The 9,355-nt window shown below is 48.2% G+C and overlaps 1 pseudogene; it reads left to right on the top strand.

The window, feature by feature from the left end:
- The first annotated feature begins 2,670 nt into the window (after positions 1–2,670).
- LOC136635720 (5S ribosomal RNA) lies at positions 2,671–2,790 on the top strand (annotated as a pseudogene).
- Positions 2,791–9,355: the final 6,565 nt, after the last annotated feature.

The following is a 9,355-nucleotide window of genomic DNA, read 5'->3' as shown; positions in this document are numbered from 1 at the left end:
TAACTCACATTTATAAATCCACATTTATAAATTACATATATTATTTATATAGTGTGGACAAGATGCCATTCTTTCTCCATCTCTAACCCCCAATGCTATCTTAAGCCACAATTAATTCCCAACTGCAAGTGCTTTCAATTAGCCCGCACAAATACTTGGGGCTGCTTGACGTGTTCATTAATGACATGGCCCCCATCATCGAGTGACAAGACTGCATGACAAAACTGTCTCCGGGCTCTTCAGGGGAGGCGAGGAGACTTCCCCTAATGATGCGGAGACACAGGCAAAAAGAACACCATCAAAAGACAAGTACGGGGTACAGTCAGAGCCTGTGATCTCCAGCATTTAGCTCAGGCTGAAGCCATAAGACTGTCACAGGGCACGTGCAGAGTTCTCGGGGGGGGGGGTCTACAGTTCAGATTCTGGGGGAGTTGGTTGGCTGTCCACCTGAACTTGGACAAGTGTCCTCACAACCAAGAGAAACAGCTTGGACAGAGAAGAAAATTCTGCTTGCAGAGCAATATCTGGGCTGGTGGGACAGATCAGGCCCTTGGAGTTGGCAGATTAAGTGACCAGGCAGCCTGGAAATGCAGCCCAGGTGGGGCTTTCCAACCACAGAGCACCAGACTTTCACTCAAGCATGAAGTATTCCTCCCTTTTCACATTTTTGTCCTGCCCTGCCTCCAAGGAGCTCAGAGAGGTGTACATGGTTCCTTCCCTCCTTTGATCTCTCAACAACCCTGTGTGGAGGTGAGGCTGAGAGATGGCCACTGGCCCAAGGTCACCCAGAAATCCCTGTGACTGAGCAGGGATTTAAACCTAGATCTTCCAGGTCTAAGTCATGAGACCATCCAGGCTCTGTACTGGGTGACCTTGGGTCAGTCTCCATCTCTCAACCTGACCTCCTCACAGGGTTGTTGAGAGAAGATCAGGAGGGGATAGAGCCATACACATCACCCCTCGCTGACCTGGAAGAAGGGCAGTACAGTACATACATATCAAGAACAAATGAATTATCAGTCTTCTCAGAAAGGCCTTCAACATACAGGAGGGCACAACACAGGAGCACAACCCCACTGGCTGCTTTTGCAGCGTATACAAAGATATTGCATGTGCCAGCATTTCGCAATTCAAAAATCTATTTCGCAGTTTAAAGCATTTCACAATTCAAAGGCTATTCAAAAATCAAATTGCTGCCAACTGCCCTTGGAAGAGCTCAGCCCTGGCAGATTGCAAGCTTGTATACATCTTCTAGGGAGATCACACTGGTCTTTTTTATTCCCCCCCCCCCCAAGTCTGTTAATGACAGGTAGTAGGAACAGGTGAAGGTTGGCTCACAGAACTAAGGACCCAATCCTATCCAACTTTCCAGCGCTGATGCAGCTACAGTGCAGCCCTGAGATAAGGGAACAAACATTCCCTTACCTTGAGGATCTATGCCCCCCCCCAATACAGGATGCAGTTCATGCCCCATTGGCAGGGCTGCATCAGCACTGAAAATTTAGATAGGATTGTGTTCTAAGACCCACAAGCCTTGAAGGCTATTCATTAGGGCTGCCTCATTACAAGAAATGGATCAATTTTTTTTTATTTTTTTTGGCAAATAAATATTATTTCTTTTTAGATCTTTTTTTTTAAAGACTCATAAAGCTAGGTGTGTCCCGAGACAGTGTTATTTTAAAAAGTGGGTCCCAGTGCTAAAAAGGTTTGGGAACCTGGTGTTTGGCTATTCGGCTTTTCAAAAACTTTTCTGCTGCGGCTCTGATGGGTTTCAAATTTTGCAAACTAAATCTCAGGCAACGAAATGAATTCTAAATGTTTGGCTGCTGTTAAGCGCTGCACTTTTGTCTTCATGGAGGGTTTTGAAACTAAAAATAAACTTGTTAAAAGAAGAGAAAAAAAAAACAAGGACAGGGCAGAAAGAGCAGTTCAGCTCCCAGAAGTTTGGGACCCCAGGGAGCGCACCGGCCTTCCGTACCTGACCTCAGCACATTCGTCACAAGGAGACATGCTTGCAAAGTGCGCCTAGCGGAGTCTCCTGAGGCCGCCGCAAGTGCTGAGCTCTTAAAATTGCAGCCAGGCAGATGGCGGCTGGGACTCTTTCGGCACCAGCCACTGGAAGGGGAAGGGTACGCATTTGTGCCATTTAAAAAAAAGAAAAACTAGAACAGGTAGGAAAAATAAAATTTAAAGAGACTGTTGTGGCTTTGTTGATTTTCAGCAACTGTTGGGTACAACCCAAGTTCACAGTGGTCGTTTTTGACAGCAGGAGCATGCACACAATTCTCACAACCACATCGCAGTTGTGCTCTGGCCCTGTTCAACCGAGGCTGTGTTTATTTCACCCTTGTGCAGAATATGATCCCTGTGGGATCAGGTCAAAGACCCATCTAGTCCATCTTCCTGTGGCCCACCAGATGCCTCATGGTGCATACAAGTCAACAAGACACCTGCGTCCTGGTGCCCTCCCTTGCATCTGGCGTTCTAGACAGCCAGCATTTAAAACCAGGAGGCTGCCATGGCTTGTGACCTCTGATGGACTTTTCCTTCAGCCATCTGTCCAATCTCCATTTCCGGGCATCTAGCCCTTTAGTAACCATCCCCACATCCTATGGCAAGGAGTTCCACAGATTACTGGGGTACACTCTATGCCTTTGGTGGTTCACTGATGCTGAAGGCTTAGCAGACCCTGCACATACCTGATCTCATCTGATCTTGGAAGCTAAGCAGGGTCAGGCCTGGTTAGTACTTGGATGGGAGACCGCCTGGGAATGCCGGGTGCTGTAGGCTTAGACCATGATCTCGGAAGCTAAGCAGGGTCAGGCCTGGTTAGTACTTGGATGGGAGACCGCCTGGGGATACCGGGTGCTGTAGGCTTATACCATGATCTCGGAAGCTAAGCAGAGTCAGGCCTGGTTAGTACTTGGATGGGAGACCGCCTGGGAATACGGGGGGCTGTAGGCTTATACCATGATCTCGGAAGCTAAGCAGAGTCAGGCCTGGTTAGTACTTGGATGGGAGACCGCCTGGGAATACGGGGGGCTGTAGGCTTATACCATAGTCTTTCGAGACTGAAGGTTGCCAACCAGCCACCGAAACAGCAGGAAGCAACCAACAATGACTTCAAGATGCATCAAGACGTGCAGGCATGTACACACACACGCCCCTCTGGACTTAGCTCTAGGTACCCAATATGGTTTCCTCTCCCTTTCTTTCCTGTGGGGCGCCCCCCCCCCCAAGGTTTTTGGAATTATTGCACGGGCTCCAAAATAGCTCGTTCATGCCATCTAGAGGCCAACGCTCACCTCGACAGAGGAATTTAATTTTGGGAGGAAACATACTTGCTTATTAAAAAAAAGACCACTTAAAATCAAATTACATTTGATTGAAGCCATTTCTACCTGCATCTACACTGCATTTCCACCACAGGGATCAAATGTGTACACTTGTGGGCTGGGCAGAAATGGGTTAAACAAATTAAAACAAATGTTTGGGCGTACGCACACTCTTTGAACCTTTGGACAATAATGGCTGGTTGGCCACACTGGTTAAGTGGAACCTCTGTGTATACCTCTGAATACCAGCTGCCACAGCATATGAGGAACTGTTGCCTTCATGATCTCCTTGTGGGCATCTAGCAGGAATCGGGCTGGAAAATAAGATTCTGGACCAGATAGACTTTTGGTCTGATCCAGCAGAAGTCAGCATGTTGATTTTTTTTCTCTCTCTCTCTCTCAAGCACTGACAAACAGCATGACTAGTGAATGTGTGAACAGATTCCAACTGACGCACTTGCGATGGCAGCAGGAACAGGACAGATGTTTCATGCCTGATGTTGGCTCATTTGCATGTCCTTTTCTCTCTCGAACGACACCAGAACCAGGGGACATCCGCTAAAACTCAGTGTCGGGAGAGTTAGAGCTCTCCCGACACAAGAAAATATATTTCTGTACCAAAGTGTCATTAATCTGTGGAACTCCTTGCCACATGGTGTGGTGATGGCGCCTGGCCTACATGCCTTGCAAAGCGGGATTGGACAGTCGGATGGAGGAAAAGTCCATGACAGGTTGCGAACCATAATGGGCATATGCCACCTCCTGGTTCTAGAGGAAGGCTACCTCAGAATGCCAGATGCAAGGGAGGGCACCAGGATGCAAGCCTCCTGTGGTCTTGTGTGTTCTCCGATGCATCTGGTGGGTCACATCCAGGAAGCTGAACTACAAGGGCCTTTGGCCTGATCCAGCACAGCTCTAAAAACAAAATATTTTTCTAAAAAGAAAAGATCGTATGAACCTACCTTATCCAGAGCAGGTCCAGCCAGCTGAGAATTGTCTCTGATGACTTGCAGAGGCTCTCCAGGGTTTCAGAAAACAGTCTTCCTCACTTGTCTTCTTTATTCCTGTCTGGGCCCTTCTGTCTACAGTGAATAGGCTCTGCCACTGAGCTCTGCAAGAAACAGGTGTGTGCTATTATCCTGTTAAAAGCTAGGGAAAGCAGAGCCACTAAAAGGAAGGGACTCAGTGAATATCTTTGGGGTTGTTTGGAATCAAGTCAGGCCACAGACCCATCTACATAAGAAGAGCCCTGCTGGATCAGGCCAAAGGCCCACCTAGTCCTCCATCGTCCTGCAACTCACAGTGGCCCACCAGATGCCTCAAGGAGCACACAAGACCACAAGGTACCTGCATCCTGTTGCAACCACCTGGCATTCAGGGACTCCTAAAACCAGGACGTTGCGCATCCCCATCATGGGGCAAGGAGTTCCACAGACTAATTGCATGTTGGGTTAAGAAATATTTTCTTTTGTCTGCTCTAACTCTCCGGATACTCCATTTTAGGGGATGTCCCCTGGTTCTGGTGTTGTGTGAGAAGGAAAAGAACATCCCTCTATCCATCTGATGCAATTTTATATATCTCAATGGTGTGTGTGTGTGTGTGTGTGTGTGTCCCACTTAACCACCTTTGGAGAGCCCCAAATGCTGTAGCCTTTCCTCATAAGGGAGGTGTGGTCTTTTTGGTCTCTCTCTTCTGCACAGGGTTGCCGACACAATTCAAACACAGAGGTCTTTTGCCAGCAGATTTGGACCTGGGACTTTTGTGCCATCAAAATAAGTATTCTGCAATTGCAGTACAGGCCCTCCATTTCAGGGGTCTAAGTCTCCATTACTCACCCCCCATCCATCCCCTGTCTTCCTGATCTGGGGGAGTCCACCAGAGAAGAAATCCAAGCTCACCAGGCCATTCAAAGCTGCCCCCCTCCCATTTTTTTTTTTTTGAAAAGCTGTTTTTCAAAAACAGATTTCCTCGAGTCCCAAAATGAGATCATGATTGTAAATTAAAGTGTAATTAGCCTTTATGCTTTTATATTCATTAACTCTTCTCTGCTAATGATGCAGAGGCTGGAGTGTGAAAGCCGGGCATTATGAAACCACATCCAGGAAATAAAATAGTGATTTAGATAATGGCCAGAATGTATTGCTTCTTGCACATAATTAAACAAATGCTCCATTTAAACTTGGAAACATGAATGAATGTTGATTAACCCCAACCCAATGAATCGGCGTGCGATTTGGTTAAGTGGCTGAGCGGCTGGCAGAGGGGAGGCTGCCGGAAGAAGGGAAGCATCCGTCAAGACTACACCTGCTCCTGCACAGGTGCAGCTGTAGGTTTGGAGTGGACACAGGTGGGCAGGGGGGAACATGGTGCGCCAGTGAGCCAACAGTGGGGCGCGTAGGGCAGTGATTTTTCAACTGTATTTCAGAGAATCCTCCGACTACTCAGGACGGTGTTAGGAGAGCATCAGAAGTGCCCTGCTGGATCAAGCCTCAAGGACCATCCAGTCCAGCATTCCTGTTTCTTGCTTCCATGCTGACCCAACATGTTGTTAATCTGTGTAACTCCTTGTCACAGGATGCGGTGATGGCACCCGAAGGCTGTTTTGAAGGTTGCCAACCAACCAACCAACCTAAAAGACATCCACATCAATGGTCCTTCTCTCATTAGGCACGGAGATTATGCATGGAGTTAGAGATTATGCATGGAGATTATGGGATGGATAGAGTGGACAGAGGTATGTTCTTTTTCCCTTTCACACAAAACCAGAACCGGGGGGGGGGGCCTCCACTAAAACTGATTGCTGGGAGAGTTAGAACAGACAAAAGAAAATATTTATGTAGCCAGTGTGTAATTGATCCGTGGAACTACTTGCCACAGGATGTGATGATGGCATCTGGCCTAGGTGCCTTTCAGAGGGGATTGAATGGAAGTATTACTATGTATCTTGAACTTCATCTCTGAAACCCAGAGCAGCATACAAGGTTCTCCCCCCCCCCACGCCTTTTAATCTGTGTGGTAGGCTAGCCTGAGAGTGAGTTGCAGACCCAAGGTCACTAGTGAACTTCATAACCAAGAGGAAAGGTGAACCCAACCTAGCCACTGTTAATAAAATTTCATTAGCCTTGGAAGGAACAGGGCACTCTGCATAGGCTCAGAGGCACTCTGCCTGAGGTGCCAGATCTTTTTTCAAGCACTGATTAGGCAGGTGATATTTAGCAGTTTGCTGCCTCAGAGTGGATGTGGGTCACTCCCCCCCCCCCCAAAAAAAAAGCCTTGTCTTTGGACAATGTTGGCAGCAACAGCCTGTTAACGCCAGGATTCTGGAAACGGCCAAAGGGTCAAGCTGTCCTGCCCGGCGTCTCCTCATTGGCCCAGCGAGGGCACTGCCAATGTGTTTGCCTGAGCCATAGGGGACAATCCTTTAATGGCCGTCCTCATTACAGCGCCAGAGGGGAGCAGTTTGCAGGGTGGTGGTGAATAATGACTGCCTCTGTGTACTCGCTTCCCCCCACCCCCAGCTCCGGAGCCAACACTGTCAATCAGAGCCCCTGACAATGGCCACATGGTAGGGATGGCATGGCCTGGCCTGGGTGGAGGAAGGAGGGAAAGAGAGCGGTTTGCTGTCTCCCCGACACCCTGTGTTGCCAGCAGGTCAGCCTCAAAAGTCCTTGAAATATATTGGTGGGCATATTTAGTGCCATTCATGCATGTGGCACTGATGAGCTGACACACCAAAAGCCCTGACTTCAGTCTTCAGTTAAAGATCAGGTCTCTTTTTCTCTGCCTCTAGAGCTGTTGCCTGTTCGGGTTTGCAATACTGTGCTAGACAGATCAACAATCAGACAGGGTACAACAGCTTTGTACATTCAGGCACGTCAAGGGCGTGTGTTGCCCGCCCCCCACTTTGGCGGTAGCTCTCCAGGATTTCAGGCAAAGGGTTTTCCCAACACCCGCTACCTGATCCTTTAAAGTGGAGATGACAGGCTTGGATACAGGACTTTCACAGCCTGCAAAAAGCACAGGACGATAGCCACCTTCCCTAGCTTTAACCATTGTTGTTGGCAACCTTCAGTCTCGAAAGACTCTGGTATCGCGCTCTGAAAGGTGGTTCTGGAACAGTGTCTAGTGTGGCTGAAAAGGCCAATTCGGGAGTGACAATCCCTTCCACACTGGGAGCAAGTGCAGTCTGTCCCTGGTCTGTCAACACCTTACTGGCTGGGGACTGCCCAGCTTAAGGCAGCTTAAGGTAGCTGCCCAATGAGATGCAATCAATAGCACTCTTAAAAGTTTGGGCACTATAGAATGTTAACCCTGCCTTTGCTGTGCCCCACCCTATTTGCTATGTTCGGCTTACTGCACCCCAAATTCGTCACCCATATGCATGCAAATAGGGCTCAAATCTAAGGTAATGGACTTACTTAAGTCAGATGGAAAAGGTGCCAGCAAGCCAAGGAGGAGATCAGATGTGGGAACAGGCATGCTTGGATAAATGGTGGAAACATCTGGAATATTATGGGTCAGGCCTGATAAGCTCTTGGGTGGAACTTGGCCACATCTCAAACGGAATGGACTCTGAAGCTTGATGGAGTTCAGGCCAGTAAAAGACTGTTTTTATGCCCTGTAATATATAGACCTACTCCTAAGCTAAGCCACAGATCCCAAAGAATCTGCAGCTAGTGGGTTATGGAAAAGGTTCCTGCTGTGTCTTTTCTGCCCTCAAAAACTCGGGGATTGCTGTGAGTGTCTTTGGGGTGTCCCCCCCAGGCCTGTTGGCTAAAAGACCCCCCCCTCTCCTGTTCACGCTTCCAGGTATATGATTTAATGAAAGGCACAATAAGAAGTGAGACAATTAGAATTTCTGCCTCATTATCATGGTAATCTTATCAGTGGGATAATGAGGTATTAATGGAGATTTAATGTGCCTCTCATAACACAATCCCTTGGAGAAAACACATAAGGAAATTGCTGTAAATCCACTTAATGATGGAAGGGTCCCCAAACGCCATCTTCCAGGGGATGAAAAATGCCAGCCGTGCACAGAAAGAGACTCAAGGTCAATCACACGGCAGGGACTGGAGGTAGGAACGGCGGCTGTGAGCTAGGAGGGCCAGAAGGTGGCCGGGCTGGAGGGCCGAGGTTTTGAAAAACCCCTTCCCGGGAACGGAAGAGTCAGAGAGGGATGATTCCCAGCCATTGCCCCAGTTTAAAGCAGGATAACAATCAGACAACACACAAATGCTGCTCCGGGAATCTGCCTAGTGAGTATATCAGAGGTGCCCTGGTTGATCAGATCTATGGCTGATCAAGGCTAGCATCCCTCTGTTTCTTCCTCCCAGCAACTTGCATTCATCCTCTGATCGCGGAGTTTCCATCTTAACCATTAGGGCTAAATAGGTCAGTGGATCTTCTGGGAACAACTGCTTAGGTTGTCATGCGCAGGGTGCCTTCCATGCACCGTCACTTGCAAATCCCTCCTTCAGCCTTCTTTAAATCATGCATGCCCCACTGCAGTTCACTCAGTAGCTCAGGTCTAAGGTCCATGAGCTATTGAGCTGCTCAGGTTTAGCCAACTGCGAGCCCAGTCCTATGCATGTCTACTTAGAAGTCCCATTATAGTCAATGGGGCTTACTCCCAGGACAGTGTGGATAGGATTGCAGCCTTTATCTATGGAAAGAGAAATACAAACATTAAGGACATGAGAAGAGCCCTGCTGGATCAGGCCAAAGGCCCATCTAGCCCAGCTTCCTGTATGTCACAGTGGCCCACCAGATTCCTTAGGAAGCACTCAACACAACAAGGCTCATATCCCCTAATTGCAGTGGAGTTTGCAAAGGTTTAAAAAAAAAAAGCCTTCCCAGTTGCTATTGCATCTCCTAGACAAGTGGTTCCCAAATTGTGGGTTGGGACCCACCGGTGGCTCACAACCCAATATTTGTTGGGACCCACAGCCGCTAAGCAGAGCGTCCAATGAAAATAAAGGTGATGGAAACATCAGATAACTAATTGCCCGAAGTCCCG

Source organism: Tiliqua scincoides, chromosome 16 (assembly GCF_035046505.1).
Source record: "Tiliqua scincoides isolate rTilSci1 chromosome 16, rTilSci1.hap2, whole genome shotgun sequence".
NCBI lineage: Eukaryota > Metazoa > Chordata > Lepidosauria > Squamata > Scincidae > Tiliqua > Tiliqua scincoides.
Note: the sequence above shows the minus strand (reverse complement) of the source record. Positions and strands in the feature narration are given on the sequence as shown.